Here is a 23,609-nt window from a genome sequence, read left to right as displayed (position 1 = left end):
TTTATGTCAGTCCTAGCATGTAATGAAAGCGTGAAATTATGAGGTATTCAGTTTTGGATTAACCGTTCGTATGTAGCCTTCGTTTTTAAACTATTTCTAGTATATCATTCATTGAATTAACGAAAAGGTATGTTCCACCAAAATCATAGAAATTTGCGCAAAATATTGGAAAAAACATTATTTTTATTGATTTATGAATGCTATCTAAAAAAAAAAAAAAAAGCGTTTTTAAGAAAAAAGCTAGAAACGCTAGGACTGACAAAGATTTGCCTTTGAGTAAGAGCATGTCAAGGAAAAAAAAGCTTTTATGAATTAAATATGGTTATTTTATTCTTCTAATTAAAATCACGTGAGAAAACATGAATTATTAAAGGCAAAATAATTAAGACTACTACCCGTTTAGACTATTTTATCGTATTCAACATCAAGATGATTTGGGCACAAAACCTACAAAATAACGCCTTGGATAGACTGTCTCTATATCGTTATCTGCAAAATGAAGAAACGGCATTGCTTGATCATAACCCTTTTTAAATAAGGCCTATGACGCTGTTTTATTTTCAAGTACGTATTTGCCAGTTAATTTTTTTTTTTCATTTAAAAAATACGAGGTTTTCATTACGCGGAGGAAAAAAAATTGTCACATTATTTACAAAAGTATTCAAGTGATGGTATGAAAAAAGACCAAGTGATATGTTTCAATTAAGTGAGCTTTAAATTCTTTTATTTCTTTTGTACCGCGATCCTCTAAAGGCAGTTGATTTATGTTTGTAGCAATTGGACAGTTCACCACAGCTGATTCATTGACACTGTCGACAGGCTCTGTGACATGCGGCAGAACACACGATTGACTGATATAGATTCAAGCCGTGCCCGAAAGAAAGTTTAACCGCGAGTCAACTAGCGACGTTATAAATCCGTCCACCATTCGGGAAGGCCGCCAGCAGTTTATCAATGAAGCCATCAACACAGCTGGCGATACAATGCGACTCTGTGGTTAATTAAAAAAAAAAACTACCTTTTCAAACAGAAATGGACAGCCAGGAACAAAGAACTCCTAGAGTAGGAATACGGAACGTTTGAATCGGATATCTCGTCTTGATATTCGCAACAAAGAACACATTTTCAATCGATTCTGATAAAGAGAGATAGAAAGAGCACAGGATTTCGTCCGCATATAGTGTCTGTTCACAGACACACAAATACATGCACATGCGCGCACAAAATCCCCTACGTATGATCGAGTCGACTTTGGCGCCTATTCATTCGAACACATTCACAATTTAGCGAAATTCGACACTTTTCAAAGATTCGATATTTTGGAAGAAGTTTTCTCAATTTATTTCAATCGACCGCTTTCAGAGTCGATACTACGCAGTAACGCGCTTTCTGGTAGGCTCTCGGAAGTTACCCCGGTTCCGACAGTTCTCAGGTTGTTGACGTGGATTCAACTCGGAAGTTTTCGGATTAGATTATTTCCAACGACTCCGTTGCTACTTGCTTCTCGCGAGTACCATGATGTCACGTGATGGAAGCGACATCCACCTAGGTGTATGGCAGACGAACGAGAAATTCACGCAGAATCGTTCAGTTACCCGACGTAATTCTTAAGAGCGATTTAAAAGTGTCCGCCAGAATTCAGCATTAAAGACCAATATGGCCAAATATCAGTAAAAAAAAAAAAAAAAAAAAATCCCTTTCGGCACAACTTACAGGCGTATGTAGATTTCAAAGTACCTGGAAACTTCTATAAACTTCTGAAACAATTTAATATCTGAATTTGCATAACATCCCACGTGTTTATAATATTTAAAAATGATTGATAAAAGCATCATCTCACATTCTATGCGGCGAAAATGTTTAGAATGTTTTTAACTCAATGCCTCCAGCATACGATGGAATTTCACTGGTGAAAAATAAAATTACACATACATGTACATTAATAATGATCGCAGGCTTTCACGGCCATTGTCTGAAGTAGCTTGGCTTCTGGGTTGCGGCCGCGTCCTTGGCGAATAATTCAACGACGTTTCGGTCGACATTGCAGTCGCCATCAACAGGGAGCAGTTAGAGTAGGTAACTGCTCCCTGTTGATGGCGACTGCAATGTCGACCGAAACGTCGTTGAATTACTTGCCAAGGACACGGCTAAATCACACAAGCCAAGCTACTTCATATATATGTACATTACCAAGTGTATGCGATGTTTTAAAGAAACTTATCCATTCACCCCGTTATTTTTTACCCAAATGTCTGGATGTGACTCGTAAACGTCTTGATTGAGGAATGATAGTGGTTTTAAATAGCTTTAAAAAAAAAAATGCTCTTCTGTAAAATGGTGAAAAATTATTTCACGTGTATCCGAGAGAAGGTCTGTAAAAAGGTAATGAAACAAGTGGGTACAGAGGTCCTGCCTCCACGCGGGAGACTGAAATGACAGGATGGTGGGCGAAACACTAGAGTTCTCGCGACAGCCCCTATACCGTCCGGTATCGGAAAGCTGTCACGGCCGCGAGCGATGCGCGGGAACGGGAGGGTGCCCCACACACAGGCAGTTTCCGCCTCCTGGATCCTGAATAGTGTCGCTCAAAACACTTGTTAATCCCCTGTAGTTTGCGCGTGGCAGTTCACATTCGCAGCCATTACGTCCGAACCTCGGGGACCAAACGGGCCGAAGTCGCAACTGGCCAGATACACAGAGAAAAACACCCCAGTTCTTTCAAAGATACGGCATTCGTGCGGCTGACAAGACCTAACGTGTGATTAATTTCTTTCCAAAGGTGAACTTATCCAACAGCCACAGGCACACGAAATCTAAATTCTCACTAAAAACTTGAGAAAATATTTTTTTGAGCAAGTTAACGATCTATTTGTTCGATATAAAACTAACTTCTAGGACATAATCTGGAAGAGAAAAAAAATTGCATGATTTGTTTTCGAATACGGAAATACGTTAACATTTGGTAGTAACGAATGAAGCAGTGTGTCAGAAAACTATAAAAACTCTTCGCAGGCGTTTTGTAGCACAATGGAGGTGAATTCCATTGTGTCGTTTCGGTCACACACGCCGTTTTGATTTTATTTTCGTTTTTCCGCCATTACATTTTTAAGGTATATTTCTAAAATTAAAATAAGAAAATTATACGGAAAAAAAATCAAAAAGGTGTGTGAGAGCGAGTCTCAAGTTTCATAGTTCACGTGGATCACTGAAGATTGGATTTGAATTTGTTAAGGGGCCCGCCTCGTCAGGGGTGTATGTGTTAGTGAGGCGGGATGATAAGCGCGACGCTCGAAGGTATTTCTAGCGCGGTATCGCCTCTAAGCTCAAGGCTCTGAACTGGCGCGCAGTCTTCTCGCCGTCAATTGATAACTGTGAAATTTGAGCGGTGACCGTAACATTATATGGCGGAGAAATGAAGATAAAGGTGTAATGCAAGTCTCTTAAGTGCTTTCAAGAATCTGTACCACTTGTTTTACACCTGAAAATTACTCTGAAAACATGCGTTTCAGCCATTTTAACTCTTCTAGAAATACAGTTTAAAAACATGATCCAAAATTAAAAGTACTTTTAGGGCCTCAGCGAACTCTTAAATGCTTTTCGTAAACATACCCCACTCGGATATCTTGAGTAGTTTTGAAATCGCGTTGTTTTTCCTGAAGCTCTGCACACCGTGTGTGTGACCAGGTAGGCGGGCCCCTTAACGCAAGTTGCGGTCACACACTGGTATTTTGTTTTATTATAATTATCTTGGGGGTGCAAGTGTAGGAAAACTGCAGTATTGTGTACAGCATCGTCATCACGGCAGTCCACAACACCGCGTCCGGGTCCCAGTGGGTTTCCAACAGCTCTCCAGCCGATACGCGATACGAATTCTCGTCCTCTGTCGCGTTATCTCGCTAATCTTCTCCCGCGGCGTCAGCGTCGGAGCTTATCAGCCGGTGTGTTCGCACCTGCTCCTGTCACGACAAGACTCCGGTTATTATTTTTAATCCATCCTGGTTGCCGAGCACCGCTTCATGACAACACCGTAGAAGATTGGTACTGTGGAAGGAGGGCAAAGTTGTCAGGAGCAGAAGCGAGGGGGGTGCTTGAAGAGATAAAGCCATCCCCTACCTCCGAGTTTTTTTTTAAACTGAAACAAGTTAGAATTTTAACCCGAGATCTATCGCCAAATCACCCATTAACCCCCCCCCCCTTCCCCCCCCCCCCCCCCGCCCTACAAACCTAGACTCTTCCTGGACCAAGAGATTCTGCATCAACTACCTATACTTCCAATGGACTTCGAGTCTTGCTGTTCAGAATCATCATGTCACGTTGGCTAGTCCGACATTTTTTTTCTTTCTTTTGCTCCTGTGAAGAACAACCTGGCCTATAAATGTTCTGCCCTTAACCCTAGACATTCGAGCACTTCAATTACCTGAGCGACGTTGTTATGTCGATATTTTCTATTGACAGCAAGGTCAATCATAATAATTTAAAAAAAAAAAATCCCACGTAATAATATATAACCAGCACAATCCGCTGATAAGTAAAGCCTCAATTTCATCGGATGGGTTTACTAGCGATATTGTAAAACTAATTTACTCTCTTGCAAGAGGTTTCCGCATAAATTTACACATTATTTTCTTTCGCATTTGTTCGTGTTATTTATTTATTTTTTTATTACAACTAGCCGAAGCACACGGCTAGTGTTCACTGGGCTTTACGCAGAGTGAAGAGGCTTCACTTGAGGGGATAGGGGCAGTGTTTTCCTTCCTCTTGCTTCAAAGGTCAAGTGTGTAAAATTTCATCACGCTCGGAGTAAAACTGGAGTTTCGTGGGGTGAAAAACCAACAAACCCTTATTTCTATACATCAAAGGGGTACGTCGTACATGGTTGAACTCGTAGACTTATTGAAAGACAACTTTCAGAAAATTAAAAATACGTATATAGTATTTTTATTGCATAAGCTGCCACAATTGGATTTTTTTTTTGTCGTTTCAGTAAGGACAATCAAAAAGAAAAATTAACATTGTTCTTCATATAAAGGCGATGGTATTGGCAACTTAGTAATATGTTTTTGATTTCTTAGAGGAAAATTTATTTGATTTAACCTAGCATTTAAATATTCTCAAAATGGCGAGGATATTGACAGTTAAGTAACAATTTTTTTTCTGAAAGAAATCAAAACTGTATCACGAAGCAGCTATTAGAATTACTTTTAAACCTAAAAAGGTTCAGTTATTTATTCCAATTTTGACAATTTTACTATTCAAAAAGTAGGATACCTATGTGTATGTGTGTATGTATATATATACATATATTTACACACCGCGAGTATGAATTCGACCGACAATCTTCGGATGCAGGTTATCGTAACAAAAGAAGTTGAAAAAAAAAATCTCTACGACTTACGGTCTACGTCTTTGAAGTTGGTGCAGAATAACTTTTTAATTTACTATACACTGAGCGTCTAGATTACGTTTAATTGATGTTCTACAACCACTGGAAAAAATTTTGTCGCTGCCGCAAAATATATTCACTGAAATAATTGAGGATATTAACCGTCAGGAAAAAAAAAATATGTGGAATTTTAAGGCCGCTGTAGAACACCATTTGATTACACACAATCCAGACCTTCAGTATTCCATCTTTTCTTCTATTATCCATATAAATAAAAATGTAATAACTCCGTAAGTTCTTCACCGATCACTCTGATATTTCCCACACGCGCGTGTTTATCGACGCGCCCGCAGAGAGGTGTAAAGGTAGGTGTGGAGGTGTAGAGGTGTAGAGGTGCGGAGATGTAGAGGTGCGGAGGTGTAGAGGTGTAGAGGGTGTAGAGGTGCGGAGGTGTAGAGGTGTAGAGGTGCGGAGGTGTAGAGGTGTAGAGGTGCGGAGGTGCGGAGGTGTAGAGGTGTAGAGGTGCGGAGGTGCGGAGGTGTAGAGGTGTAGAGGTGAGTAGGTGTAGAGGTGCGGAGGTGCGGAGGTGCGGAGGAGCGGAGGTGCGGAGGTGCGGAGGTGCGGAGGTGTGGAGGTGCGGAGGTGCGGAGGTGCGGAGGTGCGGAGGTGCGGAGGTGCGGAGGTGGAGAGGTGCGGAGGTGCGGAGGTGCGGAGGAGCGGAGGTGTGGAGGAGCGGAGGTGCGGAGGTGCGGGGGTGCGGAGGTGAGGAGGAGCGGAGGAGCGGAGGTGCGGAGGTGTAGAGGTGTAGAGGTGCGGAGGTGCGGAGGTGCGGAGGTGCGGAGGTGCGGAGGTGCGGAGGTGGAGAGGTGCGGAGGTGGGGAGGTGCGGAGGTGCGGAGGTGCGGAGGTGCGGAGGTGCGGAGGTGCGGAGGTGCGGAGGTGCGGAGGTGTAGAGGTGCGGAGGTGCGGAGGTGTAGAGGTGCGGAGGCAGGGTACCTGGTGCCGGTGCAGCGCGGCGGGGGTGTCGATGGTGTGCTGGCGGGACAGCTGCGCGCGCTGCGGGCCCACCGAGCCCTGGCGGAACCACGGCAGCGAGATCTTGCGGCGCGACTTCTGCGGCGGCTTGGCGCTCGCCATGGGTCACGTCATCCCGCCCCCCGTCAGACCCCGTACAGCCCCGTACAGCCCCGTCCGCGGCGCGCGACTGGGCAACCCGCGGGCCCGTCGCGCGCGAAGGGGGACCCCGCGTCCCGAAACAACGGCGCCGCGACGCGCCACTTACGGTACGTCCCACACTTACCGCGACCACGCCACTTCTACACTTCTTCAGCCGCGTTACCAAACAAATTACGAGGGAAGATTTTACATGCGCGCGCAAGCCAGGGGCGTAGCCAGGGGGGGGGGGGGTGAAGGTTTAAACCCCCCCCCCCCCTTAGCACAAAATCTTTATTTAAATTTCTTATTCATCACTAAAACAAATTTCATATTAAAAATTAATACATTTTTTACCATTTCAATATTTATATTTAAGTACCGAAAACTGCTAAAATAGCACTATTTTACACCTTAAAATCTAAATTTTCCAGGGGGAGGAACCCCGGACCCCCCGCTTTAATACGGGGGGGGGGGGGGGGGGAAAGCTTCTTAACACTCCCCATACACAAATCCTGGCTACGCCACTGCACGCAACACGCAAAGAAATTTTCACAGGATTAAAAAAAAGACTACGTACAATTTCAATCATGTAATACTTTACCAACAGTATTTATAATATCACTCCAGTCTTGTATTTTATTTTATTTATATTAGTTAATTGAATGCAATATGAAGGTATTTTATTACGCCAATTAAGTATTGCCTTTAACGCGCGTACAAAAGTACACACACATATTTTTTTTAAAAGTACTGGTAGAAAATGCAAATAACGTGTTTAGAGAAAATTTTTGTATAATCGCAGAATTAGTTTTAAATTATGCCAATACAGTGAAAGGGCTTTAATCCGGCATTCTAATGGTTCGACACATTCTGTATTCCGGCTGTTGACCTTGGCCGCCCAGTTTTATCGCTACAATCGGTTTTCTTTTCAGTTTCAGTGTTTCCTGTTTTTTTTTTTTTTAAATCTTCTAGCGGGTTAAGTTTCAATTTTCCCAAGGAACATTAAATTTGTTTTTATTTCTACCGAGCAGGTTAAAACAACTTCTTCGAAATAACATTTTTGTATGTACGATATTAATGTTCGATAATCCGGCATGACCGTGGTCCCAGAACGGGTCATAATGTATTCAATGTAATCATCAATAACACTTATTTATATACTATATATACATATGTAATTTATTTCAGCGAGCGTCCATCACTGTCGAATTAACGTGCAGTCAGGAATTGTCAGGAGACGGAATAGCTTATTTGTTGGCTGCTTCCATTAGATGTGTTTACCTTCGTTTCAATACTTTTTTAAGTTAAATATTTGAGTCATAGAAGTGGAATAAATTAGGTTTGTAAACTGACAATATATTAACAAATTCCAGAGCGAAAAAAAAAAAAAAATCGAGTTGAAAGATTTATAATTGCTGAACTTTAATGATTGTCAACCTATACGGGATAACTTTTCACCACTGTTTAAGCCTTTTGGTCAGTTGGCAGCATTAAAATGGAAAAGTATTTAACAAAAACATGCGGATCATTGCAAGTACCCCTTAAAGGTGTACGTACCGTTTCAAGTAAATATGCAAAACTTTGACAAAATGCATACGTTTTGCATAATAAGCTGCCACAGTTGCATTTTTTTTTTAATTTTTGTGCATTATGGATAGGAGAAAGGTTTAATTTTTTTTCAGAAAAAGAAAATATTAAAATTTAGCTAGCCTTTTATAATTATCAGAAAATACAATGATTTTTAAAAGGTTTAGCATTTTTTTTTCTGAAAGAAATTTGAATCACACCACGCAGTAGCCAATTGCATTGCATTTAAACCCAAAACAAATTTCAGTTGTTTATTCCATTTTTTTGTTTTCCTCGTCCATACCGCGCACAGACGTGTTTGGAAATAATTCAACTCTGCCAGACGCGGCCGCCGGCCTGTGAACTACGGTACGGTTAAGGTACGGTGTGGTACGGTACGGTACTACGGTACGCCACGGCGACGGTCCTGCGCCCAGGCGCGCATCGCAGCTCGATAATTGCAATTACGCCCGCCGCGCGCGCTCCGACACACAGCCGGCCCCCGCAGACCTTGTACCGCCGCCGCGCCGTCACACACAGCGAAGCCCCTCCTCTTGTCCTGCCCATCCCCTCATCAACCCCTCATCCACCCCCCGGCGGGCATCCTTCGATGGAGTGCCTGCGCGGTTAATTGAGCGCTTTGGAAAACCAAACTCGGTCCATCATCCCGACACTTCGTGCACTTTTTATTCTTTACCAACACCCCCCCCCCCCCTTTTCCCGTCTAGGGCCTAACCCCGGCACGGACGCCAGAACCAAACGGGTTAACAGTTCCCCCCTTCCATAATAAACCGCGCCGTTGAGTTACGGGCGTGTATCTCCGTTCCATGTCATCATATTTATATATTACGTTCAACACTGTTAAACGTGTACTATTTTCGATTGCCCGAACATCGACAAAAATGTATGGATAAATAACTGGGTTTAAATTCAATGTTTTTGGCTACTGCGTGGTGTGTATTAAAAAATTTTCAGGGGGGAAAAAAATAGTTAAATTTATTCAGCATTTTAAAATCACAAAAGTTCTGAGGATTTTAAAAGGCTAGATAAAAAAATATTTCTTTAAATAAATTAAATATCACACAGTAGCCAGTAAATTTGACTTAAACCCAAAACAGTTCCAATTTTTATATTCTATTTCATTCTCCTTATCCATACTGCAAAAAAAACTTTATAAAAACGCTACTTTGCTAGCTAATAATGCAAAAGGTATGGGATATATATACATATTAATTCATATATATACATATTTATTTTGTGAAAGTTCTGCCACTCAAAAAGTTGGCAATTAAAGAAAGAAAATAAAATAATGACCTGAACGAGAAATACACCCTCAAGATTCTCAGAAGGATTTATTAACGTGCAATCCCCATAGGTTTCTCTAGGTTTTACAAGATCCGATATATGTGTACTACTTATAACGATGAGGTGAAATATAAAAAAACAGTGGATGCATGACGTATGTTTAAAGAACCTAAGTATTAACCTTAAAAATAGTAGTAATATAAATTTTTTAAATGTTCTTACATTTCATGGCGTTTATTTGGATTTAAAACACGTGTGCAATACTAAAAAAAATTATATATACATTTAAAAGAGGTTAATTTTATACTCTGCTTTAAATGTGTGAACAAACTTAACACTTGCCTAAGTTCCAATATTTGTTTCGTTTGGTTTATTTCAAAACTTTTTTTTAAATGGCGTTAGAAGACAAGTTCCAGCTGTAGCAAAATACAGACTAGGTGGAAACACACTAAGTGCTCGTTACTCTAGTCGCTGGCCGCTGAACGACTTAGCATACGCGGCCTGATTCAAGAGGACACCCAAACATAAGTAATAAAACTACTTCTCCAGGGAGTCCACACTAAACTGCAATTAAATTACCCTGACTTTCCCTGACAGAATTTTCAAATTTCCCTGATTATTGTTTTTACATTTTGACCCATTTCGCAATTTCATTAAAAAAAATTAAAATAAGGAAAATCCAGCCTCCTTTATCCCCATCTACTGGCCTGGTGTCCTCTAAACTTTCTTAATTTTTCGAAATTTCAAACAGAGCCTTGCATACTGCATTTTAGAGTGTGCATGCCTTCGTACTATAACTGCCTTCACATTCGGGGTAACGGTAAACTGGAAAATGACATTTTGCACTTACATTATACATATAATATATACACAGTATTATACTAATCCAGTTTGGTAAATAATATTTGGCAATTTCCATGTTTATTTTTTTTTACAAGTTATAAAGTTCCTTTTTTAATTCCCTAAGTATCCCGTCCCAGGTTTTCCCTGTCTGCGAGACCCTGGTTTAGTTATGTTTTGCTGATGTCAACCCAGCCAATTATAAGCAAGCACTGATGACAATTGTTCTGAAGCATGTACTTGCACAACCTGTTTCGTTTGAATGGAAAGCAACCCCGATCAGAAAATCAGTAGGGTATTCCCATTGACTTTCCCCAACCAATACAAACTTAATTGATTTTCCCTGATTTTCCAGAATGTGAGCTTCCTGTACTTGTCAAAATCCATCAGCGAACCAATTAATTTTGATTGTACGTACCAAACACAATAATACCACATTTAAAAAAAAAGTTTTTTAAGCAAATACACATAAAACAATGCTTATAGGCGCATCCCAGAAATAGTGTTTCCTTAAAAAAAATATAATTATGTAAACAGAAAATGCCTTATCTTTAATGCAAAACACAGTAAATTAGAACTCAAAACGACAAACTAGGGACTGCAGGTTTCCACGAAAAATTAAGTTGGCAACGAATTATGGTCCAAAGTGCTTCCACGAATGGTATACTCCTTTGAAAAACTATTTTTTGACGTGAATACGTCATTAAAATTGCTTCCCCATGGTGGGAGGCAATTCAAAAAATGAATGATAACAAAATCTGGGGATACAGTTTGATATTGCCGCTACATATATATCGTCTCCATCCAAAATTTAATTACACCACTGGATAGCTAAAGGATCAAAGAATTCGTTTCGCTAACCGAGGACTGTGACGCATCGCGCGCGGTGGAGGGGGAAGCGCCGCCATTTTGAAGTCATTTTTTTCTGCGTTTCGAGATTTCCATTTAGTATAACTTTTGACTCGTACAAGCTACGACGTTCTTTTCAGTTTCAATCGTCAACTCTCTTCAAAATCTATCGATTGCATATTATATATATATATATATATATATATATATATATATATATATATATAACATTAGTGTAAAACATTTACAGTGACAATTATGGTGTAAAAAAATTTGCGTATTTTATATGTTGTATAGAAATCATTACCTGTTACGTACACGTATTCACGTACAACACACGGCCGTGGCCATGACACAGCCACACCCCATTTTTTTTATTGCAAATAAAAGAGAAAGCAATTAAATGCATCCAATGAGCGCCTAGGTAAAGTTAATCAGCAAGTCAGTGTCGTAAAATGGTTGATTGTAGTGTCTTGGGGGGGGGGGGCGAGAGAGAGAGAGAGAGAGAGAGAGAGAGAGAGAGAGAGAGAGAGAGAGAGAGAGACATAGAGAGAGAGAGACACAGAGAGAGAGAGACAGAGAGATATACAGAGAGATAGAGAGAGAGACAGAGAGAGAGACAGAGAGAGAGACAGAGAGAGAGACAGAGAGAGAGACAGAGAGATAGACAGAGAGAGATAGACAGAGAGATAGAGAGAGACAGAGAGAGAGACAGAGAGAGACAGAGAGACAGAGAGATATACAGAGAGAGAGAGAGAGAGAGAGAGAGACAGAGAGATAGAGAGATAGAGAGAGAGAGACAGAGAGAGAGAGACAGAGAGAGAGAGAGATAGAGAGATAGAGAGAGAGAGACAGAGAGAGAGAGACAGAGAGAGAGAGAGATTGCGGGTTTCGGGCCGGGGAATCGCACATCCCTCTTGGTACTCAGCTCTAGCCATGCGGGAGCGCAGGGCGTACGTTGCTCAAATGAAAATGATTTCTTTTTGTAAAAAAAGGGGGGGGATTTCCAACTCGTAGGGAAAAGGGAAGATAATAAAAAAATCTAAAAAAATAGTGGTTGACATTGCAATATTTCTCTTAGTATTTTAGAGTTATATTTGCAATAAAACAAAGATTTGGATAAAGTAATTTTAAAAAATTTCCTGGGTATGGACTCCCGGACCACCTGGTTTGGACACTATCAAATTCAAAGTCCTAGGTAAGTATCAGTATTTTTTTTTATTTGGAGGGGGGGAAGGCAATTGTTGGTTTAAGGGGGTGGTGGAATGCACCACCACCATCATCATCATAAATCACTCGACGCTGCGAGAGCAGTCACACGACGGATCTGCATTTACCAAGTAATCCGTTGCAAAGTACACCCAACTCGTATTTCGTAAAACACGTTAGGTACGCAGAGACTTGTTATTCTCTACTTATCATTTGTCCAAAGAAGTAGATTTGTGTGTGTTTCGTGAGTACGTTGCCAACTGTTTTGGTTTCCAGATATATATTTTTTTAATCGAGATATTTAGAGAATATAGAACACGTTGCGTGATGGGGGTTCATACAGAGTAGAGAACAGGGCCGTCGACAAGCAAGAAAAAATTTAGGGGGGGGGGGGGGTTGTAATAATCCCGGGATTCGCCCTAATAGGACGAAAATTACAAATCTATTGCTGATATAATTCATAAGAAACCTTACAAGTTAGAAATCACGTTCACATTTATGGCCACGATAAAGTTTACAGGTTTTTTTAAGTGACGTCTAATAAATCGAACGCCGGTTGCACGCACGAAAAAGTGTCCCGTTACGCTCATTGTACGCTTGCGCCGCATCTATCTCTCTTCCACTCGATTGGAACAACCATCGATTTGACTTTTTCGAGGCACATTAAACTTGAAACACTCCAATTCGTTTCCTACTTTTCCTATCATCATCCTATCCTTAACAGAATAACAATGATTGGAAGAAGTTATAGTTAGTTAAAATAATCTTCGTTAAAGTAATAAACATATTTGAATTAATGAGTCCAAATAAAAGTCAATTTATCAATTAAATTGTAGATTTCATTTCACTCCTCCTTTGTATCCATACAAAAAAGTGATAATTCAATAAAATGATTCAATTTTATTCATAAAAGTATGCAATCATTACATCAATGTTTTGTTATGACGTTGTCACGTTGAACTATCGTCCGTAAACCGACTTTACAGACAAGCAATTTTTTTTGTGGTGTTTGAAAACTATGTAATTAAATAGGGGGCCCGACAATTTTTTTTTCCCCTCACGACGGCCCTGGGTAGGGACTAAAAACTGGGCGCGCCACATTTCCGTGGTGTTACTCTGCCAGAGAAAAGGATGCGCTGGAAAATGCCGAAGACAGCGTCTGCGGAGATAAGGTGTTCGCTGACGGAGTGTGCGGCACGCAGAAACGTGACCGGCGGAGACGCCGCGCGCGCGCATCCACGTCTTCGTCTTCGCCGTCCACGCGCGCTCCGGCTGACCGACATCGCCGTCTGAAGTGGCGGGCGGGCGGCGGCCAGTCGTGACGTCACAGCCAGTTAATCCAAATATAGACCCCGTCCCATATAAACAGGAGGTATGGCGACCCGCGCCAGTTGGAATTCTCTAGAGACTAACCCCCCCCCCCCCCTCCCCAACATCCAGCCAGGCGGAGAGCTCAAAACAAATAATGTGTTCGATGAAGAAAACAGCTTGTATGCAATATTAAACCGATAAGTCTTGGCTCATCCTGATTAATACATCAACGTAATTGGTGGGTTTCATGTATCAGGACTTATCTTATATCCATTCTCTATGAAAGAGAGTAGGAAAACAATATGAATACACACGTAACGAAAAAAAAAAAAAAAAAAAATTCATTCCTGAATTTAGTGATGACAACGATTTCCGTCATTGCTCAAAATCAGAGCTAGGTATTATATGCTTTTTTTTTTAACCATAGAAATAAATTTATAATATTCTATTTCAGGATTCCGAAAAGGAACAATTTTTTTTTATAACGTTTAGAGTTGATAAAAGTCACGAAACTATCAATTCCATTAGTCTAATTAATTTTATGGACAGTTTGGCTAGATGATGATGAATTACGACATCCGGGCTTTACAGCCAGGGAGGGGCGGTGAGATCAGAAGGGAGCATTAACGAGAATGAAAAATGTGACAAAGGGGAAGGAGTGGGGGGAGATCGATGTATCTGTCTCTCATCTAATAGCTATTTATTACAAGCCAATTTAAATCCCTTACATGACCAGCATGCCCTAACCTTGGCGTGGCCTCATAAGGCATCGGGAAATGTAAACGCCATTTCAACGCGACTTGTATATGACGACACCCCCCTTATCCCGTGGTTGACTGAGGAGAACCCCACCTCCAGGTTCAGGTGGGATGGTCACAGCCAAAACACACCGGGCCACCTGGCCACGTCTCCAACTTGCGAAGAAAACATTTTTGACGGGAATACGTCTTTAAAATTGCTTCCATAGTGGGAGGCAATTCAAAAAACGAATAATGATAAAATCGAGGGATAGGTACAGTTTGGTGTTGCAGCTACATATTTATCATCTCCATCCAAAATTTAATCACACCACTAGATAGCTAAAGGATCAAAGAACTCGTTACGCTAAGTGATGACTGTGACGCGGTGGAGGGGGAAGCGCCGCCATTTTGAGGTCTTTTTGCTGCGTTTCGAGATTTCCATTTAGTATTAACTTTTGACTCGGAGAATCTACGACGTTCGTTTGAGTTTCAATCGTCAGCTCTCGTCAAAATCTATCGATCGCACGTATAAAACATTAGTGTAAAATAGTTGCAGTGAATACATATGATGTTAAAATAAAAAAAATAGCATATTTTGTATAGATAAAATATTACCTGTTACGTACACGTATTCAGGTACAACACACGGCCGGGAACCGAAGCCGGGACGCGAATGACGTCGGAGCTGGCTCTTTTTCCCGAAACCAGGGACTTGGCGGCCGGTAACAGAGAGAGGTAGGTTACGCAAGCGGACGGACGGCTCGAAGAGGGCGCACAATTATCACGAGCTCGCGACCATTAACAGCGGCGGCCGCGGCGGTCTTCGGAGGTCCGAGCCAAGTGCGCAGGTGGCCAGCAACAAGGAGGCTGCAGCGCGCCGACAATAACCAGCTCCCTTATTCACTCTCACTCACTCTCTCTCTCTCTTCGCCCCCCAACAACCCTTACCCACGAGCTTGCAAACTGTGGGCACACACTTCAGAAGAAATTTAAAAAAAAAAAAAAAAAAAAAACTAGCAATTCTCGTTAATGCTCCCTTCTCAGCTCACCGCCCCTCACCAACTGTAAAGCCCGGATGTCGTAATTCTACACCATCTAGCCAAACTGTCCATAACATTAATTAGACTAATGGAATTGATAGTTTCGTGACTTTTATCAACTGTAAACGTTATAAAAAAAACGCACGTTTCTTTTCGGAATCCTGAAATATATTATAAATATATTTCTGTGGTTAAAACAAAAAGCATATAATATGTACATAGCTCTGATTTTGAGCAATGACGGAAATCGTTGTCATCACTAATTTCACGAATGAAATGCTTTTTATTTTATTTTACGTATATACTTATTATTGGAAGTTAAGGGTTAGTGAAAATGATTACCAGAGTGGTGTCTTTTACGAAAAGCATTTAAGAATACGCTGGGGGCGGTCAAACAGTTTATTTTTACAGGAGTAAAAAATGGCTAAAGCGCGTTCATTCAGGATATTTTCTCGAAAGCATTACACCAAATACACTATAGACTAATACCGGACAGCTCTATACTAACACAGGCGATAGTGTGAAAAATAACCTAGCATCAAAAGGTGTGACTCCTGAAATATTTTTACACATAAATAATTAAAATATATATTACATTTTCTGGTTTCAAACGATTCACTTCTTTTTTATTTAATTTGAAGCACTGGAGCTTTATTTACCCACAATACATCCGTAAAATTTTAAAATACTTTTTTCTAGGAGACAAGAAAGTTATTGTTGTCATGATGTTGGTACCGTATTGTTGGTAAACAGCTACATTGTTCATGCTGGGCATACCGTCTGCCATCTATCGGGATTACGTGAAAACAACGCCAGGTTTTCACACACAAATCCATAGCGTATTTGATTACACCTTTTACTTCATTTTTCCGCCCTATTGTGTTTGGTTGCCGCTCAAATCACATAGTCGCCCTCGCCCTACGCACGACGAGAAGACTGCGCGCCAGTTCAGAGGCGACACCACGCTAGAAGCACCAGCGAGCGTCGCGCTTATCACTCCGCTTCACTGACACAAATACACACCCGAATAGTCCGGTCCGTTAATGTTCGGCTACACCCTCCACTTCCATTAATACTGTCTTCGCGTCACTATTTTGCTTTACTGCAAATCTTACTGATGTTTTACCACAGAAGCATTGTATCATTTTGCGTCAGATATACAGTATCCGATATTAATAAAGACTTCAGAGCACTATATTTTGTTATTTTTTAATAAATTGCGTTTTGGGCACTGTAAGTTTTTTTTTCTTCCGACTCAAGGCCAGGGCTACCCATCCCAGCATAGTCACCACCTCCCTCAGCTAACCAGACTGTTGGCTGTGTCCTCAGCCCTCAGACCCTATCAGCACCGCTGTCGCTTACGCCGATCTCCCACATCACACTGAACACACAACAGGAATCCCCGGCTCAAACTTGAAGCAGACCGCTAGGCCGGAGAAGAGAAAGAGAAAGAAATGAATCCTTTACCCCTCATAGCGTTAGCCCTCCGGGGTGTTTCATGCACTTTTGTTTAGAGCTACTGGTTAATATGAGTTTCAACTCATAATTAACGGGATTTTTTTCTTTGTTACCCGGCGTCTGAGTGCCGTGTCACTCGAGCCCCGGGGCCCGCACGGGCGTACGTGCGGATCACGCCGCACACGCAGTTGGCAATCAGCTAACCAAACAGTTGACTGAGCCCCAAAGCCCTAAAGCTCAGCACTGTTGGCGCGTCGTACCAACCTCCCGCCTCATTCTGGGACCCCTCAAAAAACCTAGAATACCCGCGGTCCGGTCGAGGCCTACCCAACCTCTGGTAACTCACCAGGTTACCACCGGAGCCATTTTGCATCTCCCTGCCGCGACCTGTCTCAGGTCTGCCCTAAGCGATAAGGGCACCACTGCCAAGTACGAAGCCGACAACAAATCGTGGTCCAGGGCCGAAAAGAAAACCTCAGCGGGGTCCTTTACCAATAAAAGGGACCACCCCGTACTAGCACCAAATTCGGTGATGCTGTCCTACGTGATAGTCAGCTACGAGAGGACCTCGGGGAGCGCATACCTCGGTCTCTCTACCGATCTCCCTGTGACCTATGGAGATTTACAGCATTTCAGCCCGGTTGCAACTGAGCACCAACGACTAACCAATGTGGGCTAGAGCCGTGGGATGGCCTCATGAGGGAATCGGAGATTGGTGCGAACCCTCAAGGGTTTCTCCACCGATCCGCGTGCTAAGCGGATTTACAGCCGCACGGCCCGGTTACGTTCATAACCCACATGGGCGGACAGAAGCCATTCCATCAGGCAATGTCTCTAAACAGAGACTGACCGCTAGGCCGGAGTACGAAACGACGTGCGAAAGTCCCGACGCGATGCGCAAGCGGCGAAGGGGAAAAAAAAAACTGCGACCGCCAAAAAAGCGAACGGCCTACTTACCAACAGAACTGCTGAGGTTCTGAAACATCAAACTGTTTTGTGTGTCCGTGTTTTAAATCAAGCAGTGTTCGATATTTCAAATTTTTGAGCGTGTCGGGGCAAAGTGACCAAAAATACAAGGTTTATACTAAAATTTAAAAAAAAAAAAAAGCTTTACTGATTCCGATTTGCTTTGGAATTACAAGGAAACTTCGGACGGTCTCACATCAAATTGCGCTGCATTAGCGATTGTTTATAGATCACCCTGCATAAAACACACAAGCGCGCGCGCACATTTTCAACGCTTCACCTTTTTAATTATATGTTGCGCGTCAAACTAACTCCTAGACTTTATGGTTTTCGCACCAGCCAACGTTGGCGTCGGCGCCGCTGCTTGCGATCGGACGCCGACACATTAATATCGCAATGAGCGGGGGGGATATTTCTGGATGCCGCAACGGCCGTCATAGCGGCGCCCTGTCGCACCGCGCCGCTGGTCTCTGCGGAGACGTCGACAGAAACCAAGGACGCGGGCGCTCCTTCTCCACTGCACGACGTACCACATTTCAACACCACAAAGTTACACGAACTTTTGAGCTTTACATATATTATATATATATGTATATTATATATATGTATGTGTGTGTAGGTGTGTGTGTGTGTGTACACAAAACAGTTTTATGTTTCAGAACCTCAGCAGTTCTGTTAGTAAGTAGGGCGTTCGCTGTTGGCGGTCGCAGTTGTGTTTGTTTTTCCCCTTCGTTGCTTGATATACTATATATATATAATTGTTAAAACTGTATCTTATACTAAGTCCATGCATTTTTTTTTTTCGCGAAAATATTTCAAGGCCAGCCGGGAGTTAAGAACACTGTGGCGTCTTCTATGTGACGTGACTTCAGTTTACGCTGCCGTCTAGTGCGGAAGCAAACCCCAAGCCAAGTGCAAGGGAGAGCGAGAGCGCGAGGTTTATTCGCGATAAAAGGCTGCTGACACGTGGCCAATGCCTCGGGAGCTAACGCCACACCTGTCGTCGGCCACGCCAACTCTCTCCGGATTTAGAACTGCAACCGCCGCAGGCCCCGGCGCGCGGGGAGAGTGGACACCTGGGTGCAGGTTGATCACCAACACTCGCGCAGACATGAGCGGTCACATCAACAAGCAACCAACCACTGAATATTTACACGTGTGTGTTAACTTTTTTTTTTTTGGGGGGGGGGGGGGGCTCCAGTGATATAAATATTTATTTTTAGATTTTGTTTTTCGTTTCAAGAATTTAAAACAGGCATATGGGTCCACCCAGTAGCGGATCCAGAGGGGGGGCTAAGGGGCTCAAGCGCCCCCCCCCCCCCCCCCCAAAGCATCTGGGTCCAATATTGTTTTAGTGTTTGCCTTGATAAAGCCTAGCCTCAGCTGGGTCAAGCCCCTCCCAAACCAAAATCCTGGATCCCCCACTGGGTCCACCCCTGACAAGTCTCAAATTGAACTTGATAATATCCTACTTCTTAGTACTACACTACCTACAGTACATGTTAAGTCGGTATAGTATGTACGCCCTGCGCTGGCACCCTGGATACGCCCCTGGCAGAGGGCCTGGCCCCGCGGTCACGGGATCGATAACAAAGCCACGCCGCCCCGCCCCCTAGTGCGGGCTTCGAGTCCCGGACGGGCGGAATCTCCGCCCTCGTCCACAAACACTCCTCGCAACAGGCTTCAGCCTGTAAGCCCCGCGAGAAAATATTTTATTATTTCACGCGGGCGACTATAACTACCATGATAATCACGCCAGTTCCCAAGTGTTTACTTCAACAAAAAGTAGCCAAAGCTAAGTTCCATGCCATGTCAAACCAAAAAAAAAAAAAAATGAGCACAGAAGCTTTATTGCAAGCGTGATCAAAATATGTGAAATTGTAAGATGGCAAGTCTATAATCCACCCTCCCCCCCTTAAATAAGAGTAATGACAAGATAATGAAATATCCAACGTGAAGTGTGAGACGGGGCCTTAACGTTCTACATTAAAAATGGTTGGCCAACGAATACGGAGTGACAGCTGGAGTAGATTTCAAGCAGGGCTTCCCCCTCAAAAAAATGAAAATAAAAGGTGAGCCAACTGTACGTCTGCGAGACCGCCGCAAGCGCCCGACCTTTCTCCTCGACAAGTTGGCGTATTGCGTCATTTATTATCCGGCGACGAAGACGTTTTATTTCTGCTGGGAAATTAACAACTGGGGGCTTACTTTTGCCATAACTCTGACGTCCCAGCTGAGCCCTACTGTATCAGCCCTTAGAGAGCGTAAGTTGCTAATTGTTATAATTGCTAGTATTTCACTTTTAATATCTACATATATTTAGAAAAAAAATATGAACATAATTTAATCGTATCTTGCTTTGTATATTATATTCATTTTAGTAGTAGTTTTTTCCTTTAGTTTTGTTTAAACTGTATTCATTTGGTAATGTGTTGTGGCTGATAGCTTGGATATCCGCATCTTGCTTCTGCCCTTCACATTTTTATTTCTAGTTTTCCTTTCATGTTTGTGTTGTTTGTCTGTATTTTGGACTATGTATGCTGTCTGGCGCTTGGTAAATTAATACATAAACTATTAAAAAAAGGTCTCGAAAGTATTCAAGCAGGTGGTTTCATTTTGTTGAAACCGTACATTTTAATCATTGACCATACTGGACACCTCTTCTGTCATCTGTACTTGCGTAACAATGTCAGAAGGCCAACCTCAGACTTATTTAATGCCATGCTTTAGAATTACATCCTTCTGTTTACGACATCCCTTTCCGGAAAGTCTTTCTGACGTCACTTTTTCGCACAAACATGTTATTCGCTATAATTCTACAGTAATAAAGGGAAAGCTATGAATTCATACTTGTAGCATGCCTGATGTATCTTCGCAACTAAAACAACGTTTACTGAGGTATTATTTCCTCAGGGATTAAGGGATTTTGGAAATACAAGCTACGAGTGTTGTATGGTAATATATATATATATATATATATATATATATATATATATATATATATATATATATATATTTTAATTAATTGGTGTATTTTGCGTAAGGTTGATTTTAAAGGTTTTCAAGCGCCTTGTATCGGAAAAAGTAAGCATTGACAGTAACATCTGAAACTGCATAACCCTTTTCCTCTATATGGCAATGAAAATGTGCTCCTAAACACAGCATGGATTTTAATCCAAAAGTTACAGCATAAGAGCGAAAGGTCTGCGTTTGCCTTTCACAAAAGCAATAAAACGACTTAGTGAATGCGCGAATATAGACCTTATGGTTGTCCTCAGGGCCACAGAGAGAAACTAAGGGCCCAGGAGCAAAATATTTTGTAGCGCGAAGCTAATCTCTTTAGAACCAGCAACTGTACTCATGGCCAAAATATTTACCACAAACATTTTCCGTGGGCTGAGAAGATGCCAGGAAACACGAGAATAAATCGGGGAGGGGGAAGAGAAGTTAGCAGAGACGATTTTGAGATAGTGTTAACGACGATATTAAGATATTACATAAATATGTTTAGCAATTTCAGTGATGTGCAAGACAACACTGGTAGCAATCAATCTTGGTCGTCCGCTGAAGAATGTCATGTGACTAGGATATTTATTTACATCGGGAAATTAAATCCATATTTAAATATACAACCTGAAAATTGCGCCAAGTTCTGTCAACGCATCAAGCAAAATAAGTTTTACATCTCACAGGCATTGCTGTCATTAAGCAGGTATCTATGTCATTAGGCAGGCATCGATGTCACTAGTAGACGAAGAGAGCTGGTGTGAGATGGAGCATGCACCCAATAGCCCACAGCAACGTCCATCATGTTTGCCACTTATGAAAAGGTCCAGGTTTAGGGAATCAAACCCCGATTGCCTTGAAGGCAGGTAAGTGACCTTCACTCTAACCTCCTTGGCCCCGTTACATGTTTCGCTGGTTTGACTCATTCGAACAGCAAACCATAATACGGTGATCCACGCAGGTGATTTTTTGGATAGAAGATTTTGAAAATCGTCTGCCTCCTTGTTGTAAGCCCAACGTCCATCTGTCCAAGACTAATTAATGCTGCACCTTTTTCCTTTTTTTTCCTGTGCACAGACCTAACCACCAAAGTTTTGTCATCACACATGTATCTAACCACAGCAGACACGTGATCCAGAAACAGGAGTTCAGATTTGCCACCTGACACCAGCGGAAGCTAGCTGAGCTCCCCAGTCGCTGAATTTTCATTCAACATCCATGGTGTTGGTGTTGTGAAAGCAGGAACCCAGTTTTCTATTACTTCGGTGGATGTAAATGTGAAATGGTCACATCCTGAATCACTAGTGAAATCGAATGACCGGCTGTGTGTGTTTATTATAGGTACATGAGCCAGTGACATATGGAAAATCTAAGATTCCTACGGGGGCAAGCCCCGCGGGGTAACATTTATTATTCCTAATTAACATTTACGATTTTTCAAGCTAAAGTGGGCACTCACAGTGAGGAATTTTTAATTCTAGGGGTGGGGGGCTTTTAAATTCCAGGGGGGAGAACTTGCAATACACCTTTATCTACATTTCTCCGCCATATGGTTACAGCTCAAATCTCATAGTTTCCATATGCATGACCAGAAGACTTCAAGCCAGTCCACAGCCTTGCGCTTAGAGACTATACCATGCTAGAAACATCAGTGAGCATCGCACTTATCATCCCGCTGCACTAACACATATACACTCCTGACTAGGCACACCTGTTAACTCATGTGCCTGAGAGGAACACTCATATGCGAGTGCCTGAAGACAATCATAACCATGACACACACATTAATTGTGCTAAAATTGCTAGACACATTTGACTCACATGCAACTGTGTGGCACACGGAGTTTTGAGCAATTGAAAAGTTTTAGAGGTGCATCAGCAATGTCACACAGGTTGCACATGAACCGTAATAATGTACTGTGTGGTAAAGTAACTTAAAAAGTATGCTTAGCAACAATTTTTTGGTAAGGTTTTACATCACATGGTTATGCAAAGGCTTTGGGTGACGGGACTTTGAAAATTACAGGAGACTCCAAAACACTTGGGTACTTTTATCAGAGCTTATACGTATGTACCTTTCATGCCAGGAAGTTGGCATAGCAGAAATTGACATAGCAAAAAAGCAAATTAAGCAAAAGCCTAAGTTTGGGTGAAAGAATACATATACAGACTTAATCAAAAAATTTTAATGAAATAATTTTGATTGGCCTTAAGAGTTTTTTTTTTTTTGAGCTAATCAATAATAAAAACATGAAGTCAAGTACTGAAACAGGAAAATCAGTTCTCTAAAACTTAACCAGTATATTATGTGCTATATCTTTTAATTTTTTGGAGAAAAATACTTACATTTTACTCACCACATGAAAAGATAACCTCTAGTTATTCTTTACACAGTTAAGTTATCTTTTATGGCCTACATGGCCAAAATTATAACTCGAAATGAAAGTTGGGTGTCCTGAGATGAAAATCATTCAGAGTTCCCAATGGAATACTAGTGGCTCTTCTGTCCATAAGAAAGCAGGTCAGTCAATGTCGAACACCAAAATCATGCACATTTTTATTAATATTATTATTATTTAGATAGTGTGAGTATAGTGTGATCAGAGTTTGTTCCAAGGGGAACTAAGCTCAGGGCATACTGCAATATTTGTGAAATGATGCTCGGAGAAATAGACCAGAAAAACGGGCCAATTGCTTCCTCCATCACGACAATGTACCATGCCAAACCTCGCTTCTGATCCAAAAGTTTTTGGTTGAACAAAATGTTCCCTTCTGTCCACAT

General features: G+C 41.8%; 1 protein-coding gene across 9 annotated transcripts in view; it reads right to left on the bottom strand.

Annotated features, from left to right (window-relative positions):
- Window positions 1–23,609, bottom strand: part of LOC134536834 (kalirin) — a 402,054-nt gene that overhangs the window by 180,701 nt on the left and 197,744 nt on the right. The window lies entirely within an intron of this gene.

Source organism: Bacillus rossius, chromosome 11 (genome assembly GCF_032445375.1).
Source record: "Bacillus rossius redtenbacheri isolate Brsri chromosome 11, Brsri_v3, whole genome shotgun sequence".
Classification (NCBI taxonomy): Eukaryota; Metazoa; Arthropoda; class Insecta; order Phasmatodea; family Bacillidae; genus Bacillus; species Bacillus rossius.
Note: the sequence above shows the minus strand (reverse complement) of the source record. Positions and strands in the feature narration are given on the sequence as shown.